Source organism: Bactrocera oleae, chromosome 3 (assembly GCF_042242935.1).
Source record: "Bactrocera oleae isolate idBacOlea1 chromosome 3, idBacOlea1, whole genome shotgun sequence".
NCBI lineage: Eukaryota > Metazoa > Arthropoda > Insecta > Diptera > Tephritidae > Bactrocera > Bactrocera oleae.
The window spans coordinates 79,904,263-79,926,376 of record NC_091537.1 but is presented as its reverse complement, the minus strand read 5'-3'; the positions used below and the strand labels follow the sequence as shown (position 1 = coordinate 79,926,376).

The 22,114-nt window shown below is 34.2% G+C and overlaps 1 protein-coding gene and 1 pseudogene across 2 annotated transcripts in view; one reads left to right on the top strand and one right to left on the bottom strand.

Annotated features, from left to right (window-relative positions):
• Lar (tyrosine-protein phosphatase Lar) overlaps positions 1–22,114 on the bottom strand; it is a 781,775-nt gene that overhangs the window by 703,760 nt on the left and 55,901 nt on the right. The gene's annotated exons all lie outside the window — the stretch shown is intronic.
• Positions 15,935–16,558, top strand: LOC138855988 (uncharacterized; annotated as a pseudogene).

Here is a 22,114-nt window from a genome sequence, read left to right as displayed (position 1 = left end):
CATTCATCTCTGTTAATGACGATAAAATTAATGACGATTAAAGAAACAGTGCTTGAAAACCGTCGTGTTTTCTACAGAGAGATCGCAGAGGCTTTCTTATAGATCGGCTCAATATATTTTGGTTAATATTTTAGGGATGAAGCGAGTTAATGCTGGACTCGTATCAAAATAACTAAAAAATTCATTAAATGCAACATTACTGGTGACGAGCGGTGGTTTTATGAATATGACGTCGAAACTAACCAACAATCTAGCGAATTGTATTCTAAAAATGAGCCGAAACCGAAAAAAACAAAATTTGCTGAAAGCACTGAATGCTATCCCAGCCAAGGTTTAAGCTATGTTATTGCTAAGCTATGGAAAATTGATTTAACCGTTGGCAGGCTGAAAAATCTAAGGTAATAAAGATTTTTAATAAAATACGTGAAAATTATGTTTTTATTTGTCAGTCCAGGTAACTCAATCTTAATGTGAATCTCAATATAAATCCCAAACTCTACCTCCATCTAAATCTCAATACCCATATCAATTGCAATTTCAATCTCAATTTCAATATTAATGTCTTTCTTAATCTCTAACTCAATCGAAGATTTATTCGCAATCTCAATCTCTTTCCGAAACTCCCTCTAAATATCAATCTCAATTCTATATATGCAATGCCAATATCTGTCCCCATCTAAATCTCAATATCCATTTTATTCTCAATCTTAAATTCAATACCAATCTCTCTTAATCTCTAGCTCTATCACAATCGCAGTTTTATTCGCAATCTCAATTTCATTCGCAATGGCCATGTAAATCTCTATATCCATCTAAATCTTAATCTTCTTTTCATACTCAATTTCATTCGCAACCTCCCTTTCAATCCCAATCTCTATCACTGCCTCCATTTAAATCTCAATTTCAATTACTATATCTAGGTATAGTCTGAAATAAGTTATGGTTCCAATTACATTGCGAATTAAGGTAATAGTTCTGGGATGAGCTGTATAATAAATTCTACAAAATGTGAATTTAATCTTATGTAATTTAGAAGCTTAGCCTAGACCTTCAGTACGCTATATCAGTTTATATCAAGCTCTCAACTTTTTTGAAATTTTATATATACAGAAGCTTAGCCTAGACCTTCAGTACGCTATATCAGTTTATATCAAGTTCTCAACTTTTTTGAAATTTTATATAGTAAGCAGAACTAGTTTTCTCAAAACAAGATGCATTTTTTTTCAATGTGTTTTACCCTGAACAGAATATATTAAGTTTGCGACGAAGTTTGTATATTTAAATGATCAGCGTGGTAAGCGGAGTTGATTTAGCTATGTCCGTTTGTCCGTATTTACGGAACTAAACCCCCAATTTTTTAAGATATCTATCTGAAAATTTGCATACGTACTTTTGTTCCGAAGAAGGATTATCGCACAACTATGGCATAAACATAAGTAGCTGCCATACAGGCAGAATCAAAATCATGCCTTAGTATGAAAAATGTTGTTATTTAACTAGATAATTTACGAAATTTTGCACGTACTATTGTTTAAGACTAACATGCAATCTCCAAAGATGTTAATCAAATCGGACTACTATACTATGTATGTAGCTGGCATACAAGCGGATCGATCAAAATCAAGTTTGACGTGATATCTTCACAAAATTTGTTATGGAATATTAGCCAAGGCAACGATACGATCTTTGAAAAATTTTCCAGATCGAAAAGTTATATCATACACCTGCCATACAAACTGACCGATCAAAATTAAGGTAAATATCTTTTTATACACTTTAATGCTATCAGAAATGTTAACGTTTTTTTTCTTTTTCTGTTTATTTTAAGTTCTATATTACATATATATATATATTTTATATAGACCATTCTATAAGAAGGATATTTATTTTATTTCATCTTTATTCTGTCATAAATTATTACTTCTTTACACCCAACTATTAAACTTGAGTCTACTATACCCCACTTCGGATGCCGAAGCTTAAAAATGTCGATATACTTTTAATTCACGTCCACTAATTTTTGAAGAACACCAACTGATAGATACTTAAATTCTTTCCATATATGTATAGTATGCTTTCTTATACCACCTAAACCACGCTACAGCTATATTTATATTTCAATATATTTATCTCACTCTCTGTCATTTTATTGACATATAATTTGAATCAGTTAACCAAATATTTGTGTTTTTGTTTTCGGCATAAGCTGATTGTAAATTATGAGTATTAAACTTTTCGTGCAAATATTTACTGCATAGAGTTCGCACGGCTTTTTGCAATATATGTATACACGAGTATATATGTACATAAACAAACAAGTAGCAATATATTGTAAATAAATAAGTATATAATCCGCTCATTGCGGTTTTCAAGTTGTTTCAGAGTGCTTAGCTCTCATGAATATTTATTTACATACGATGGTTGATTAATATTATTTTATGAAGATATTTCAGTTTAATAATAATTTATGATTTCATTGAACACTTTAAAAAATTTAAACTTTAAAGTCACGTGATTTATATGCAGCAAAGTGGCAAACATGTGCAGCAAACTGGATCAAAATTATACATGAATGATTCCATTTTAAAGAACTCTTTATTCTCTCTCTCTCTCTCTATTCTCAAAAAGTTTTGTAGAAACAGATTTGTAGATATCACTAGGCAAACGTTCCTTACAGATTAATAGTACTGGAACATATCTGACTAGCAAACAATGCCAAATGCTGACATTTGGACACTTGAGAGCTAAATAATTAATTTGAATGGCATCTTCATACGATCAAAGCATATCCTTCGAGATATAATTGTGGGTTAATATCAAAATTTTCAGCTTCGTTTGTAAAGAATTTGTCAATATTATTTAAATAAGTAGTCGACCCTGAGATTGTTAGAAAGTCGAAAAATCAATTTTAATGGCTGTAGATAAGTAGTTGGATGAGAACTCAGTATATGGCTCAACTAGTACTTGTATGAAATTTTCTAAATGTTTAGATCACTAAAACGTAATTTGACATTTAAAAATTTCGATGTTCAAAACCTGAGATTCCTGAGGATTTTTCCATTCTTTCTCTTTTTGAACTCATTACGTTATAAAAAAAAGGTAAGTTAGGTCGGTAATTATAATTTTCTTCTGCTGTTCCAAAATGCAATATACCATGATCTAGAGAGTAGATAACCGATTTATATACAGTCGGCAATGGCAAGCAATGTCAAAGATCCGAGAAAATATTTTGACATATAAGCTTCCAAATGTCAATATTTCGTATTCTTAAATCGATCAGATGACTGAAGAGACTTATTTACTAGCTTTATTAGCAGAACGGTAACAGTTACTATCTTTTCTAACTTTCTCATCAATTATCTTTGGGAAAGGACTACGTATATATGGTATTTCGGAACATAAAGTAAAAAATAATTTTTTTATTGTAGGTATATAATATTAGTGAAAGCTAAGTAATAAGTAAATTTTTTTATTAAATATAAATCCTTTATTTATTCTTCCAAATCAATTTCATTCCCTTCAAAGTAATCCCCGTCCGATAAAACGCATTTTTTTCAACGATTTTTCCAGTCCTCGAAACAGTCGAGCTGTCAACTTCGGTTTTTATTTTCTCAATCGTATCAAAACGGCGTCTCGCATTGGCCTTTTGAATTTGTTGCAGAACGATGTGGGTCGAGTTTTTAGCAAAAACCTATGTAGTATGAAAAACCAATGCAGTATGATATGATGCATTATCGTGTTGAAGTAATCAAGAGTGGTTTGCCCATAGTTCTCGCAATTTGAGATGAATAGCTTGACGCAAACGCCGCATAACGCTCAAATAATATTCTTTGTTGACACTTTGGACCGGCGGAAAGAAATCATAGTGCACCATAACACGATAATGACCTCACCTTACTTTTTGATCACAGAAGTTTTAGTAAATAGAAATCCATTATATTTCCAATAGTTGGTTTTAGTAAACACTAAATGTCACCAAATGTCGAAAATATCGGAAAATACTAAAAATCGTCTAGTGCGACCATCATTTAAGCATTGGTTCTATTGCTCAACAGCTAAACACTGCATAGTTAACCATTTAAAAGCATTCAAATGCTTGCCAAAAAAAAATGGTGCTAAAGGAGTTAACGGAAAAAAACATCTTGGATCGCATTTTCACCCGCGAATCGCTGCTGAATCGCAACTAAATAGATCAATTTCTGAAATGGATGGTTGCAGGTGAAAAGTGGGTCACTTCTCAAAATATCAAGTGGAAGCGGTCGTGATCGAATTGCGGTGAGCCGGCGCAAACGGCGGCCAAGCCATGATTGATAGTCGGTAAAGTTTTGCTATGTGTTTGTTGGGTTTGACAGCGAATCTTATACTATGAGTCAATTCTTTCTTAACTCGGATATGAACTGCCAAAGTTTGGATTGTCTAAAGAAAGTAATCGCTCAGCAATGGTATACCTCGACGAATGGGAGAGAAATACGATACATAAGGATAAAATCAAATCACAGACAGCTTGGTTGTAAGGTTTCTATGCATTCCCTTATAGTCCGCACCTGGCAACAAGTGCTTGCTGCGTGTTCAATATAACCTTCAATTTAATGCAAAAATAATGGAGTTATTTTTACTAAACCTATTTATCAATGCTATCAATATAAATGGTACTCACAGGACGGTGTAGCAAGCCGAAGAGAGCGTGAGTTCTATTGGGACGAACTTTTATTTTACTGTGAGCGTAAATTAAGTCAATGGTCTATGCAGTTAAATTAGCTTGCTAACTAACATTCGGCGCGTTATTGGCGAGATATGGCTGGCTTTGTAAGAAAAAAAATGTTAAATTTCACTGACTGTATAGCGTTCATAAGACCTTAAGCAAACCAGTTGGCAAAGTGCCCGAAATTTAATTTGCTTCAAACACTGCGTGCTGCAAAATTCGCATACCACTAAAGCCAAAATTTCCATTACCTTACTAATAATACAGTATGCCTATAAGCAATGAGTTCTATAACTATGATGTAAATTAGCATTTTTTAAAATTAAGCTAACTAATTTGTCTTGCAGGTATATTTTTTTTTCTTGTATATAGGTTCAATTTAACCCTTCATTAATTAGATCGGTTATTTTTGGCCTCACACTAATTCACATGTATACATTTTAATGCATAAATTTAAATTTTCTATAAATATGTTATAATACGTATATCATATGTGCCATGACTATTTTCTTAACTATAGAACTAACAGCATACACACATATTTATTTGACTGTAGGTATTCTTATGTTAAGTGCAACTTTTGTGAACGCACGTCAAATACGCGGTCTTACAAGCTCCGCTAACTTATTATCCATAACACAGCTATCTACATGCATTTTGCATAAATGAAAGTTAAACGCACACACATGCAGCTGGCCATGTACGTAGGAATGTTGCACATTCTTCCAAATTTCAATGCTTTATGGCAAGCCAGCTGCAGCAGTTGCTAAAGGTATGCCATATATTCGCATGCACGCATATAAATTTTAATACATGTGTGTGTATATGCATATACATTTGTGTGTGTGTATGTATATACATATGTGTTTGTATTTATGTATGTATGTAGGTATGTGCTAAAGTATGTAAGCGCCCTACTCTAAATAATGGCAACATATTTTACCACCAACTCCTTATGAGCATATTTATCAACTTTCCGATTATTATGCTTTTACTGACGTGCGGCAAGGTGTTGCATGGGCAAATGTCGATGTCAGGTAAAGCAGGCAGTTGTTGCAAATATTTTACGTTAAAAAGGTAAAAATTTGCAAATATTTCAGTTAACGACTACTTAGTGTTGGTGAAATTTTGTATAGCAACATTTTAATATGTGCATGGTAAATGAATTAAAAACATGTCGAGGGTGTTGCGTCTGAGTGACAAACAGCTGCATGGCATGCTATAAAAAAGTAACAACAAATACGTGCATAAATATTTACAAATATATGTACCATACACATAAACATAGCAGTACATGTTTGTTATTATTATTTTGCGAATTTATTTTATACGTATTATGTACCACATAGGGTTAAAAGTATGAATATGGGTATTGTGTCAACATGAGCTAAACCACTGGACTAGTAGGAAAAGTGTTAAAAAAAAACTTTAGTTTTTATATAATCAAGCTGTATTTGATAATCACATCGTCTTTGATTCATCAAAGTGCTTTGTTTGCTAAGTTTGCTCTCTGCTAGAGATATTAACATTTCATCGCAATAACAAAGTTATTTAGTTCGCAACGGCTAAACTGATTAACTTGAAATTTTCACAAGATCTATTTACGTATATTTGCCAGTTATTTCTAATCGAAAAAATAGGACTATTGAAAATAATTTCGATTTCTAAGCCACTCTGAAGTGTAAATTTAGGTACTCTAAGAGATCGGCTACGGAATAAAGGAAATCGAAATTTTTTTTGATTGGAATCATACTAGCATTAGGTCTAATATAGAACTTTTATATCTTGCAGAAGTTAAAGGCTTTTATTATTTTAGTTTTGTTAAATTTTGACACTTTTGAGTAAGTAAAATTGGCAACTCTGGTGTCAACTATATTTTGATTGGTGATTGTTTACACAAAGCAATATTTATGTACTTGCGGTCAAGCTTATATCACAGAAACATAAAATTTTTTTTTTCCAAGCTTCGATTTTGACCCGTCAGGTAAGTTTGATAGAAAAATACTGTACCTTGACTCATAATTTCAATGAGCGTAATTTCGAAATTCGAAGCAACTTTAAAAAACGGAAAAAATACATTTTAAATAAGACTCAACATCTCGAAAAAATTGGTTAAGTCCAATAGCTAGCCGCGTGTTGTACAGTGTTTTCAAATAATTGTTTAGATTTATAAAAATATTTTTTCATGTTGCAATATATCGACCCGTGCAAATATGTAGTGTGAATACAAAAACGCCTCGTAAGTAAAGCTATAATAACTGTCTCTAATTCGTATATTCTCGGAGTGTGGCGACTCAAAACGAACAACTGGTATAAACTGGCATAACAAAAGAGATAAAATCGCAAGCAGTTATACCATTTTAATGTGTTATTTATATACTATTTTGTAATTAAGGGGTTATATGCTCTTGCAGGTCAGAAAAAACGGGTTTGGTGAGAATTTTTCTTGAAGATGCATTTTATTTAATTGATAAAAAAGATTTTACATTTGCAAAATTTAATATACTTTAATAATCGACGATTCAATACAAGTTTTATATTTCTGTGATATATGCGAAAGTAAATATGCTTTGTGTATAGTATGATTTCAATATCCAATATTTCAAAATTTCATAAAAATTATTTCTCAAAGGACAGTAGGTCCTCTTTACAACGTTTAAATATTAATATAAATTCAAAATAGAAAGTTTTATTTTCAGTAAATATTATAAAATCCCTGGAAAGTCTACAACTTGTATAGTTTTTTAATATTTCGATAAATTCAATAAAGATTTTTCAACTCGTTTCTTGTTTTCTGAACTTAGATAAGTTTATATTTTTTGACGTGCTTTTCTTTCAAAAGTACTGAATTCAAAACACCGTATTGGCTGTTGTGATTAAAATATGTCTTTTCAAACTCGTTAAATATAACAAGTAAGGAAAGGCTAAGTTCCGGTAGAACTGAGCATTTCATACTCTTGCAGCTTGCTATGATCAAAGCCGGGGAGATACCTGTAGTTGCATAAGGTTTATTAATTATATTGGGTCTAGCTCAAGTTTTCATCCGATTTTATCCATTTTAGGCACAAAGATGCACCGCTATTTAAAACATATACTCTCTCAATTTTATTGGGATAACTCGCATATTTGCCGATATATGCGGTATAAAGTCACCAGGAAGTTCGCAAATATTTCTATCAGGTATATGGGGACTAAGAGAATTATTGATCTGATTCCACCCATTTTTGACATAGAGTCATACTATCATTAGAAAAGGATTTTCTCCGCATTTCTATATTATATCTTACAGATTGACCGATACTTTCGATAAAAATTTTGAACAAGAAACAGTGATCCATATTTTCGGTATATTATGGCTTGAATAGTTTTAATCAGATTTGGGCAATTTTTGGTTGTAAGGTGGCATACCTCGAAAGCACTATTACTGTAAAGTTCTATTCATATTCATTGATTGGTTTTTGATTTGTATATTAGAAAGTGAAAAAACCAGTTGGAAAATAAAATTATGTTGTATGGGTAGTAGGCGTAGTTTTTGCCATTTTTGCACTAAACCATAGGCATGTTAGGGTTATGTTACCACCGAATTTGGTTGAAATCGGTCTAGCAGATCTTGAGATATGTGATTTCAACTAAAAGTGAGCGATGCCACGCCCATTGTTCAAATTTTACACCGGGTTCTATAAAGCCCTCTCGCACCATCTCGAGTGTAAAAGTTTATGTGTAATTTATTTATAACACTTTTGGTAGTATTTAACAAAACCGTTTAATGGGGAGTGGGAGAGTTTATAATCCGAATTTACGCATTTTCACTAGATTCGCCTTGAGTGAATTTGGTTATTATAGCATGAAGGGTTTAGGATATATATTCATTAAACTTATTAGAGGGTGGAGCCACACCCACTTTTTAAATACTTTTCAACCATAGATGCCCCTACCTAATGAATTTCGTTGTACTTAATTACAGCTTTATACCTTATTCTGGAGCTTAGTTATGGTACTTTTTAGAATGTCGATTAATGGTGGTTTTTGCGCGTGGCAAAGCTCCGATTACACCCATTTGTACCAAGTCTCATCTAGATATCTTAATTTTTACTCAAGTTATCGCTTTCACGGACGAACAGACAGACAGACAGTCACTCGGAATTCAACTCGTTTAGTCATCCTGATCATCTATATATACCTATATATATATATAACCCTATATCTATCATGATGATGATGAATCGTTAGGTGAATAAAACTATTATACTCTGTAACAACATATCTAATTGTATTTAAAATATTATTATAGATTTTTAGCACAAATATGAATTCGATTTCCTGCTGGGTGCGCACATGCTTACCTTACAAGTAACTATGATGGCATTTTTATCTGATTTAAAACTTTGTATGGGCATTCACTGCAGAAATTTCAACTTTGTCTTTTAATTGCAATGCTTATCTAAAATTTGTTTACTTTAACGTTGATATTCTTATGAGAAGTGACAAATTCTTAATAAAGAAAAGTAAATTGGTTTCAAGCCAATAAAAAATATAATAACAAAAAACAAATTTGAATGCTTTGGAAAGTTAATTAAAAATTTAAAATTGGTTGTAAGCCATAAAATTGAGTTATTTAGCTAGGAGGTAAAAGTAGATTGGCAAAATAAGCGGAGGTTATAGAAAAGAAGCATATGCCAAGGCGTCAGAGCTTAAGCAGCATTTAATAAGCAAATATTTGTATGTGTTAGTAAAAAATATTGCTATGTCAACTTGTTAATATTCACAATTGCTTGCTCAATGTTGTGTTTTGTGTTGCTACTGCTTTCCAGCTCATGAACTCTTCCACTAACCTAGTCCCCAATGGCATTTATTCGAGCTTCTAACTATGCTAATGCCATATATTTTAATACTTTTAAGCACTAAAATGCATTGAGCTACCATAAAATGGTTTAATTGCGCAAAAACATTGCTGTTGCCACAAACACACACACACACTTACAAACACACCAATAATTTTTACTGTAAATGTGTGTCTGTGTGCATATGTGCCGAGATAGGTTTAAATAGTTTCGTTCAAGCAACTGAATGGCATTGACTACGCTTGAATGTAGCTACTGAATGCAGATGTTAAAGTGCTTTGTGCCACCGTTGCTGCTGCTGTCTCTGTTGATTGCTGTTGCAGCTGGATACTGCCACCGATGTTGCATTCAAGGTAACCACACTATTTAATCTTTCTTTTAAAACGAATATATGCAAACAATTACAAGCACCTATGGGTGGATTTAGTAATGAAAGAATATGCAAATCTAAGTATATACAGTATGTAGACACAAAATTGGAAACATTGCTCTGAAGTTGTGGTGAAATTTATTTTAATATTAATTTTATTTTATAGCTTGCTTGATTTTTTTAGATAGGAATGTTGGCAGCCGTAGAAGATACTCCGTTTCAACCCGTTAAAGACAGCGTAATCGCAAAGGTAATGCTCTAACATCTCAATATTCAGAGCATGCTCGGTATTCTACCAATTCATACTTACTAAATTTATATAGGTGAAATCTCCAGAGTAAGTAGCCATGATAATTTATATTAAAGTTAGTTATTGCATGTGCAATTTATTATTCAGAGTTTAAGCTCACTTTTTATACATGAGTAACATAAAATTTGCAGCATTCCAGCTTAATCGTACCCTCAAAGCTTTTCTGAGTTCTTTCAATACCAAAAAGTTACGATATTGTATGATTCTAGCTTGCATCGCTTATTGCTACATAATTTAACTCGTGAAAGCAAAGTCTCAACAATTTGCGAGTATACTTACGAATGATTGAATGAAATTATGAAAGCACAAAGCTTTTATGAGAAGCTTATCTAAGTAAAGTATATTGAGGGCTTTCACATTTCCTTTTTGAGAATTTATTGCTATGATAACTTGTATTATGGAACCATTGAATGGCAATGTAGAACTCAACACGAAATATTATAGCTTTTATGATATTTATATGGTCAAGAATTTAACTATAAGTTTCCAATTTGAGACTTGTTTTTTTATTATTTAAAATATTCGTGAAAATACTCTCAATCTTTTAGAATGACAAAAACGGCTTGCAAGCAGCTCTTTAACTATTAAGAAAATCGCAATGTCGATTATAAAAAGCTTTATAGGATCTTGCCTATTTCATAGATACAGAATTTTTTCTCTAACTGTGGTGGTGAATTTAATAAGGTTTCTTATTATTATGTCTCAATTTAGCTTGTGATGCGGGCCATTATATAGGGGTATGCTTTTATTAACAAATTTAGTTTGTTTGAGATGCATGTTTTCCTTTCGGAAGAATTAAAAACGGATAACAGAAAGTTTTTATGAATGATCAAAGTAATCGTAGTCAGGATATACTAAAAACCTTTTTTTAGGACTTGAGATTTTATAACAAAATTGTTTAAATACTACTTGTGACATTTTAATAACTCATCTTAATCATCAATTATTATAATTAAGTGTATAATTATTCTAATCTAGAGTCACCAGAACATTATTTCTTACTTGCTTTCGCAAAAAGCATGAGCTTTATTAATATTTTTATGCTCTGAACGAGGTAGATTAAGTTTGTCAGGACAATTGAAACGCTCTGTAGGAAACGTCGGAGATCCTATAAAAAATATATAAATTATCAACGTGACGAGCCGTGTTGATTTAGCCATGTCCGTCTGTCTGTCTGTATGTTGGTGAACTAGTCTCTCAGTTAGAGATAACGTGTACAAATTTTGCATACATCCTTTTTTCTCCAAGAAGCTGCTCAACTGTCGGCACCCCCGATAACGGACCACTATAAAATATAGCTGCCATACAAACTGAGTGATCGAAACCAAAAAAGCCCTTGTATGGAAAACATTTTTATTTAATTAATTACACTCAATAAATTAGGCATGGATTATTATGTAAGATAATGCTACAATTTTCGCATAAATTGTTTAGATCGGGCCACTATACCATATGGCTGTCATATATACAAGCTGACCGATCGAAATAAAGTTCTTGTATGAAAAACTTTTATATATGTAATGGTTGATATAGTTTCGGTGCAGACGAAGATCACCTAGAAACGACATAACCTTAAAACTCTCAGAACCAAGCAAAAAAATGTGGAAAACGGTTGGCCTCAAGGGCCATCCCTGCAACTTCCCTCTAATTTCATACGCTAACGTTCAAATTCCGTTTTTTCACTGCTTTTGAGCTCTTCGAAATTTTTCGTTTTCGTTTTTGGTGTCGATCGGTCAAGTCGTTTGGAAAAAATTCGAAAAAAACGATTTTTCAAAATTTTTATTTTTGAGATTTCTCAAAATCTACTGGTCCGATTGGGTCCAAACTCACACGAAATTCAAGTGAAATGAAACCCTTTGGAATGCCGTTTAGTTTATTCAAATCGGTTGAGCCGTTTAAAAGTTATAAGAGGGTCACATACATCCACACACACACACATACATACAGACATACGGACATCATCGTAGAAATGTTCGGGGAAGCTTCCTCGACCCTCAGAACGTCGAGATCTGTTGAGAACTCGATTTTTGCAAAATGGGGTGAAACCAATATCTTCCCGATTTTTAGAAAATTTTCCATTTTCTTAGCGGGAAGTTAAAAATGCAGTGCTTCCAATGATTCGTCAATTGCCTGTATGTGCGTAAAAAACACATTACTTTCACATATGTATACATATGTATGCACATCCGTTCTATGCCAAGAGGTTAAACCGGCGAATGAATGTGACTTAATGATGCAACGATTGCTTTGAGATCTACCAGTTGTTGCTGTTGTTATTGTTGTTGAGCATGAGCTTAGCTTCTAAGGTACTTGTGGGCTTATAGTGCAAAATCACATATGCGTATTATTAAGGTTGTTAGCAACTTGGCATGCATGTGTGTGTGTGTAGTTGGGTTGAAGCACACACATGCAACCGCATACGAGCATATGTTTAGTTGTGGCTAAGTATGTGCAATAAATGTGCGTCAAGTGCATATTTTTAAACCGCACAGATGCAAATATGCCACAACAACAAAACAAAACATTACAAAAACACTAAAAACCACAAAAGAAAGCAAGTAGCAGTCGTTGTTGTTGTTGTGGTGGTGGTGGTGATTGTTGTTGTTGTTGCACGCAACAAGACTGCAGCAAGATTTTCCACACAACTGCACACAAAGAAGGGGAAAGGTCACACACATATTTATGCATGTGTGTGTGTGTGTGTGTGCTTGCAAGCTCATAACTCCCCAGTGATTTGCTGTACAAAACCATGACTTGTATGCGCTGAAGAAGTGGTAGAATAAAATTTTCCAAAAAAAAAAAATCATTTTAAATATTTTATGTGCAAAGTTCATATGTGCAAAGTCCCTCACGTAGCCCTCGGCAACATTGCTAGCTGCAAGCATAACTTAGCAATAAGCGCTTGGCGCAGTTGTAGTTGGTGCTTAGAAAAAGTTGCATAATATCAAGAGCAACAACTACAACTAAATATGTATAGCATAACATATGTAGTATATGCATGTGACAGTTTGGCTGTTCCTCGAAGCGAGGCGACAACACCTTCATCATTGCCGCTTTGATACTTTCACCATTGGCTTTGGCAATAAGATTGGGAAAATACGTTTTGAAATATTTATAATGCGGTAAGCTGCGTAATAGCATAAAGCAACTGCAACAACAACAACAAGAAAATTGTAACAGCAACAACAACAACATATATCAAAAAGGACAACAACAAAAGACTATAGTAACAGCAGCAACAAAAAATAGCAGCAGCACCACCAACAACAAAAAAACAAAAGTTAACAACAACAACACTAGTACCAACAAGCTACCTACCAGCATTACAAAAAATACTTCAAAAAAGTAGCAAGTGGCATTTCCAACATGCCATGCCACCAATATTTTTGTTTCTTGCTTTTGTTTTTGTAGAATCTTTACAACATTTTCTGGCTTAACTTGAAGTGAGTTTTAATGCGTAAAAGGGGTTTTGGTTATCGTCGTTATAGCATTAGGAATACATACAAGTGTAGGGAACAGTATAAGATGGCAACCACGTATAAAATACACATAAAACGGTAATAAATTTTAGTTAAATTTTTAATACATTGAGAATATAGATGGGTGTGTGTTAACAGAATAAGTCGAAAACATAGCAATAGCCCTTAATATTTGAAACAAAAATCTAACAGAGTTACCTTTTGGAACTGAACAATAAAAATGTTCGGAAATTGTAGCGTTGCCTTGGGTAATAATCTTTCGTGAAGATATATTGTCAAATAAAAATGTTCATCATTTATACATATGTTTTATAGGGTCTCCGACTAAATTGAACTTTTTTATAGAGTTCTAAAGGACCTCTGTCTGATCGAGATTCTAGCGGTATAATTAGAATTTGCAATAAAATTTTGTTGTGTAAGTCTCGCCTTTGCCAGATCGTGGCCTGGATCTCATAGTTTTAGACATCCGAGCGAGTTAGCGGAAAAAGAAATAAATAACTAACAAATTTCTGGTAGATTCAAGCCGCTTTCTCGAGATTTGATATCAAGTTTCACGTTGTCATCTAACTTTTTTAAAGAATAATAATTTCACTTAATTTAAAACATAATTATATATGTAATTATATACTTGGCAGTGTTTCTTATCCTAAATTCGTGATAGTCATGATATGATGCCACAAATGTTACAATATGTAAGCTTTAAGCTGCGTCAGAAATGTTAATGGATTTTCCAAAATCTTGTATTGAAGTTTTCCACAATTTTAATGTCTAATTTGACTGGTATTAGAACATAATTTATATGTAAAATATCTTTATAGGCGTAGGTCCTTTTAATTTCACCATTTTTGCTTTCCGCAAACTCTGTGTAATAGAGTATATTAGAAATCTTAAAGTTTTCGAACTTAGTTTTTGACTTCCTAAGCAATTTTTTGGTTTAGCAAACAGGTGCAAGTCGAATCAAAAGCATTTTGTGACATTTTTACACTTGCGTAGATCGCTCCCTTGAGTCTGACTTCTGTTTACTTTAGTCCCACAAAGAAGTGATACAATGATGTTCTTGTTCTTTATTTTGTTGCACTATCCTGCTAAACGCTATGTCGCGTAAACTCTATTCATAGTCATCGTTCATAACCTCTGATCTTATATTCGCTTCAAACGAAATTTTTTGCTGATCTCCGAAACTTTCCGAACTTCAGTCAGATCTATACCTTTGAGCTCCCGAGTTTGGTGTCTTGCGTGTGTGAGTGTCCAAGCTCTGGCCTTCACTGTCTTTTATTTTTCTGAATTCCTTCCCGAACTAGAGCAATACTTCGATCTGGAGCTCTTCTAATTTACCAGCGTTGGTTTATGACTATTAGTGATGAATCATGATGTCACCTTATATTTTGAGCGACCAGAAGAATATGAATGGAACTAATTAAAGAATTCTTTAATTTCCTAAAAAGCAATTTCATAAGATCTTCTTAAGGCATGCTTATTGAGTCATTATTTTTTACTGCGCTTAACGTTTTCCTCACAAAATTCGTTTAAAACTTTAATATTTCATTACCGTATTTCAGAAGACGATACTTTCGTTATACACGCACGTACGTCTTAACCACACTTTTATAATTTCCGGTTTATTTCCATTAAGACGACAGTGCTAAAAGCATAACTTTTAACTTAAAATCTTGTCGCCACTAACACGTTTTTGATATTTAGTTAGTTATTGAATAAGCTAAAGCCATAAATCATTGTTATTTGTTTGCAATTCATTAATCACTCCTCCAAACTGTCAGTCATTTGTCAGCTAACATGTCAACACCAATTTAATATGAGCGAATACTCAAATACAGTTTCAACTTTAAAACCTTGTGGCAGCTACAAATTATAAGTATATATGAACAGTTATGGGTTATACAAGTATGGAACAACAAGAACCGAGAAAAATAGAGTAGAAAGAGAACGGGAGAGAAAGTAATTATTAGTGCATGAATTTGCAGTAACATTGAAGTATATTTTCATAACTGTTACTTGGTGGTTTTTGAAAGAATAAGAAATAGTGTTTTGGTATAATTTTTGACTATGAGAAATGAACAAGATTGGAACGATTCTTCTGAGAAACAGCTTGTTTCGTGGATAGGGTTTTAATAATATTTTCTAAACACTGCCGCTAGGGAACTTGAAAGTCTTAGTTAAAATTTTAAAAATTAAAGGTCATATTATTTTTGCTGCTCTTTAGGAACCGTTTAGGAAAATGGTATGCATTATAGCCACATACTCTATTAGTATGTGGATTCCAGGACACTGTGGCATTCCAGGCAACGAGCTCGCTGATAAGGAAGCAAAAAACGCCACTCTTAGTCCATGTATTTACGTGAGAACTAATGAAAGCAACGACATTTTGCGATTTGTTGTAAATTTCTCAAAGCTTAAAGCTAAAGCGGAATGGTATACTTACGACAACCGTTACCGGCTCGTTAACCCCGAACTAAGAAAAGCAGTACTCCCTACCCTCTACATGCAGCATCCCGGAGATAAAAATTTTTACACGACTCCGTTTAGGACACACCATCTTAACGCACCAACATATTCTGGACCGCAGCATAACGCCTGGCTGCCGGCTATGCAACAGTCCAAAAAATTCTGTAGAACACATACTGAACATATGTCCTACCTTTCGTCATATAAGACGGGACTATGTCGAGTCTTCTCCTTCGAAACTCCTCAAAGAACCGTCAACTGCCAACATAAAAGAAATCTACAACTTCATCTCCAGAGCCCAACTAAAGCATCTCATCTAAAACCACCATAACAAAATTTGACCACAATTTTCCTATACTAACATATATTGCTACCTCTTAATTCTAAGCAAAAGCATAGACATTAGTATTTAAGTATAACCATAAGTATTACTATATACTTGTACATACATATTCATAAGTAAAATCTCATACAAAAAAGTACAAGTAAAATTAAGCCCACAGCTGAAGGCCTTGTCGCTAGTGCTGTTATATTTTATAGGTAGTATAATTATTTATAATTGTATTTCCTTTAATAAAATAAAATAAAATAAAAAAAAAAAAATTTTTTTTAGTCTAAGGCTATGGCTTCAGCCACTGTATTCATTCGGCTAATTGCTAATGAGTATATTCACTTCCCAAGGCGAAAGATCTCATGAAGAATCTTTGAGTTTAGACAAACTGCGTTTTGAAAGACCTAAGATTTATATCAAAAAGTACTAAAATATTTACAAGCTGACACTTACATTTGACCCGACATATGAAATAAAGTTGGCATTTTATAAGAAGTACCTTGGTATCAATAGTCTTATTAGTGAGAACCCTCTAAAAGTGAATGGAGAAGAGGTTTAGTAGGGGAGTATTAGTTTATGGTATCGAAATGGATAATCTAGAGGCTGGACTTCTACCTACCTAGCAGTTTGTTATATATTTTAAAAGGATTCAAAACAACATTCGGCACGTAATCCTACCTACCTTTACATTTTTATTTTTACTTGACTCTAAAATATGTCATGTCGGACTGTCAACCCGGCATATTTTTAAGTCTCACCTGTATAGGCATTAACGGTTTGAACTATATATTTTTGGTGTAAATGTCTATACATATTTAAAGGTATATCCTCAGAAGGTCATTATAAAGCGCTATCAAAAGAAACCACATCAAATCTACCTTCGTAAAACCGCAAAATCTTCTATTACTAAAAACTACCAAATCATGGAATCCCTTTCTTTTAACGTAGACATCGCCAAACCAACATTGTATCTCCATACATTGACATACCATACATATATACTTACACTTATGTATGTGATTTCACAAGTATGCCGGTATTTGTTTGTGTAATTGTCAACAGCTTTGTCAAATGACAAACCCGTAAACATGCTCCATTTGCGCCCTAACCAACATGGCAATGGCTATAAAACGTGCTCGGGACGCTTAATTGCTATTTCTTGCTTGACACTGGTTTTTTTTCCAATCTTTTACAGTGGTATGCTTGTAGTTGTAAGTGTACCTTCATTTGTGTGATTCGATTGTTAGCTGAATGGTTGTTACTATATAAGGTTTAATATTTTGTCAAAATCCTATACCTGCATACATATCTATATATTTATTGGAGCAGAAACCCTTTGCTACCTTTACGTGGTTTATAGCCACTCAAAAGCATACACAAAAAAAATTTAGATTATTACGCACTTACATATATGTTTGTAAGTGTGTGGGTGAGCGCTTAATTTCAGTCGATTTATTAATTTTTTTTTTATAGAAAATTTCCAGCTAATTGAACGCACTAGTTTTCAAAGCAAAAACAAATTTTGAGGATTTCAGCTTTTATATATAGATAACATCCAAAAATACCAAATACTTGCAGTCTTACATAGAGAAAATGAAAATTTTTGTAGATTTATTTCTCAAGATAGTCTGCTAACAGTGTGCTCAAGATTAGGCAAGGAGTGTCTGATCACTTTATCAGTAGCCTCAAGCTACTTTGTTTTCCGATTTGTTTGGGCGCCTAGTCACACGAGAATATCCGGAAACTTCAAAGCCAATGAGTTGCTAGAGATGGCATTCTTACCTTAGATTGGGAACGAGTCGGTCCTTCGTTGTCCTCTGTCGCTTCAGAGTTGGTTCTATGAACTTCCCGTGAGCAAGCGCTAGTTAACAACCCAGAGAGGTATGCAAGAGGTCAGCTGAACTACTAGCTCTTTGCTAGCTTCATTTCGTGGCAATGGTAAGTGTTCTGACTGGACACTGGCTTGGCACTTCTTAGACGCAAATTACTAAAGCTTTTTGGCGGAAGGCGAGTTAAAAACATCTAGCAATTTTTACACAACTGCAGTTTTTGTCAGACTGAGGTTGAAACATCTTGGTAGATATACCATCGGTCAACCTAGCAAAGTGGCCGGGATTGATATTAGCCGCCTTAACATATTTGTGGTGAGCTGAAATCGTTGGGCGATCTAAAGGGGTCTGTCAAACCATGTCTAGGATTGTTTTTGAACGACAAAAGACCAGCGTTCACATTTGTCCAAGTGGAGTTGTGCGCTTCCTTTAATGTAAAAACTACGACCTAACCTAACCTAAATTTCTAGCTCGATAGATTCGACTCAGCGATGCTCCGATTCCACCCATCTGTAGGTTTCACAAATAGGTCTCCAATGCGAGGATATACTCCTCGTTCAACTCGAATTTCTGCCCTTAAGTAACCCTTAAGCAATACCCTTTGACATTTCGGTCGGGTACGAGTAATTGAAGCTTGCTGTGAATCAGGTATTTGGGAGTGAGTATCAGCTCATTTACAGCAGTTAATTTACAATATAGTTACGTAAGGAGCAGGTGACATATATGTCTCTAGTTTTTGAGATGATATTTCATAAATAAAAATATTTAATAAAATCCATGCAAAGATTAATTCGAAATACTGTTATGTTTTACAACCATATCCATAAGATTAATCGTTTCTACCTTAATTCTCACTCTCCCTATCTTCTCTCTTTTCACTCAGTGTCGTAAAAGAAAATGGATTTAGCGGGCTTATAGTCTGTAACTGCAAGATGTTTTACTGCCTTCTAGCTAGCTTGTCCCTTCGCTGGTATAAAGATCGTTAAATACGTACACACAAACAAAGCGGCATTAAACCTGCGCCGTTGTTATGTGGTTATTTGTATAATGACTGCAAACAATCCTTTCTATTATACACGCAATTTATCTAACGACAGTGTGCGCTAGGTCTTAGCCACTACACATAATGGTGTTATTACAAATATGGCCAACACTTATTACGTTTATTATTGTAATCTATTTTACAACCACTACACCAACCATTATGTCAGTATGTATATGTGGCTATTTGTTGTTGTGGTAAGGTATTTGATTGTCGCAAAAATTGTATTTTCATTTGCGCTAAGCGGCAATTGCAGCTGTCACCCAACTGAAATTCGCAGTTGCAAACGAAAAACCTTGAAACAACAACAAAAAACAAACAACAAATACAAGGTTATGAAAAAGTAAAATGGCAGCCAGGATGCGAGGACATAATAAATCATTTTATTTCACCTTCCTGCTGTTAGTCGTGCCGCGGCTGAGCCTGCTCGACCGGCTGATTGTTCAACGGACCATGCGGTCACTGCGGAAAATTTTTACAAACAAACATTTCCGGAAAAATTATATTATATATCTGTTGTATATTTTGGGTTTTTAGTTGCGTGAGTAGGCGTCATGTAGAAAAAGTGTTTACTTTAGTATGGAAACACAAATGCTTTCAGGCTGTATATATACACCTCCTAGGTGGGGTGGTACAAGGGTACTGGAATTTTTAAACAAGAAAAAATTCGCTTGCACTGTAACTGTCATACCCTTCACAAATGCATTTCTTATAACATTAAAGTGTATAAAAAGATATTTAGCTTGATTTTGATCGGCCAATTTGTATGGCAGCTATTTTTATACTCTCGCAACCTGTTGCTACAGAGTATAATAGTTTTGTTCACCTAACGGTTGTTTGTATCACCTAAAACTAATCGAGTTAGATATAGGGTTATATATATATAAATGATTAGGATGAAGAGACGAGTTGAAATCCGGGTGACTGTCTGTCCGTCCGTCCGTCTGTCCGTCCGTGCAAGCTCTAACTTGAGTAAAAATTGAGATATCTTTATGAAACTTGGTAGACGTATTTCCTGGTACCGTGAGACGGTTGGTATTGCAGATGGGCGTAATCGGACCACTGCCACGCCCACAAATCGCCATTAATCAAAAACAAATAAATTGGTATAACTAATCTCCCCAATAAGATACAGTACTATTATTTGGTACACAGGATCACAATAGGTGGGGGCATCTGCAGTTAAAATTTTTTTTTTAAAGTGGGCGTGGTCCCGCCTCTAATAGGTTTAATGTGCATATCTCCTAAACCGCTAATGCTATAATAACAAAATTCACTAGAAGCAAATGTTTTTAGCACTTCTATTGACGGTGTGAAAATAGTTGAAATCGGGTATCAACTCCGCCCACTCCCCATATAACGGTACTGTTAAAAACTACTAAAAGCGCGATAAATCAAGCACTAAACACGCCAGAGACATTAAATTTTATCTCTGAGATGGCATAAATTGGCTTTATAGGAACCGCCTTCAAAATTAGTCAGTGGGCGTGGCACAGCCCACTTTTAGGTGAAAACCCATATCTTGAGATCGGCTCAACCGATTTCAACCAAATTCGGTGCATAACGTTCTTTTCATGTTTCTATGTCATAGTGTGAAAATGGGCGAAATCGGACTACAACCACGCTTACTTCCCATGTAACACCATTTTCAATTCCATCTGATTCTTTCACTTTCCACTATGCAAATCAAGCAACAATGATTATATCGGGGTAAAACTTTGCGTGAATAATGCAATTAAAGTATGCCACCTTGCGGCCAAAAATTGTCTAAATAGAACCAAAACTGTTCAAACCCCTAAGTACTAAATATGTGGACCCCAGTGCCTATAGTTGACCTTCTACCGAAAATATCAGTCAATCCACAAAGAAATCTCCACCGAGTATACTATTTGACTTTGCGAGAGTATAAAATGTTCGGTTACATCCGAACTTAGCCCTTCCTTACTTGTTATTTTAAATATTCTTATAATCTACGAACCGCGTTATGAAATATGTTGTCGTTTTCTTACCCAACTTGTGGTTTACAGCTTCAATAAATATATTTTATAGAATATCAGATGACTTTGAAGATCTAGCTATCGCATTTGCTAAATATTCTATATACATGGTTAAGAAATCTATCAGAAAATATTACTCATTTGCTCTTATTGGGGACAGCCTCTCCTAAAATTTGTCTGTTTATTTCAATCTTAGCAGAGAGAAAGTGGGGCAGCCGTGAGCTCACCATAGTTCAAGCAGCAAACAAACTACTGGGTTTTGCTCAGATATAATAATGCCTCCCAGGCGTCTGTGTTAAGCGAGCGCCTTCTCCAGCATCGTATACAAAGTTTCTACATGGTTACTCCACCGGCGACATGGTCTACCTTTACGTCTTTTACCACCGACTTTCGTTCCGAAAACTTTTTTTGCTCGAGCGTCATCATGTAAGATGTTTATTTGCTGGACAATCTTAAATGTCGTGTTACAGTTCATACAATTCGCTGTAGGTCCGGATACGATTGTCGTCGCCAACACGTAAAGGGTCCAAAATTTTACGAAGCACTTTTCTCTCACACTCTGTTATTTCTTTGACATCGCCAATGTATAACCCCTACAGAAGCACGGGTATATGAGCGACTTGTAGAGGGTTTATTTTTTTTTTTTGCCGAGAGAGGTTTGGGAAAGTTCGTCGATAAACGACTAGATTGCTAGTGGTTTTGAGCTTAGACTTTCAGATTATCAACCTAGTCTGATAAAATAATATTATG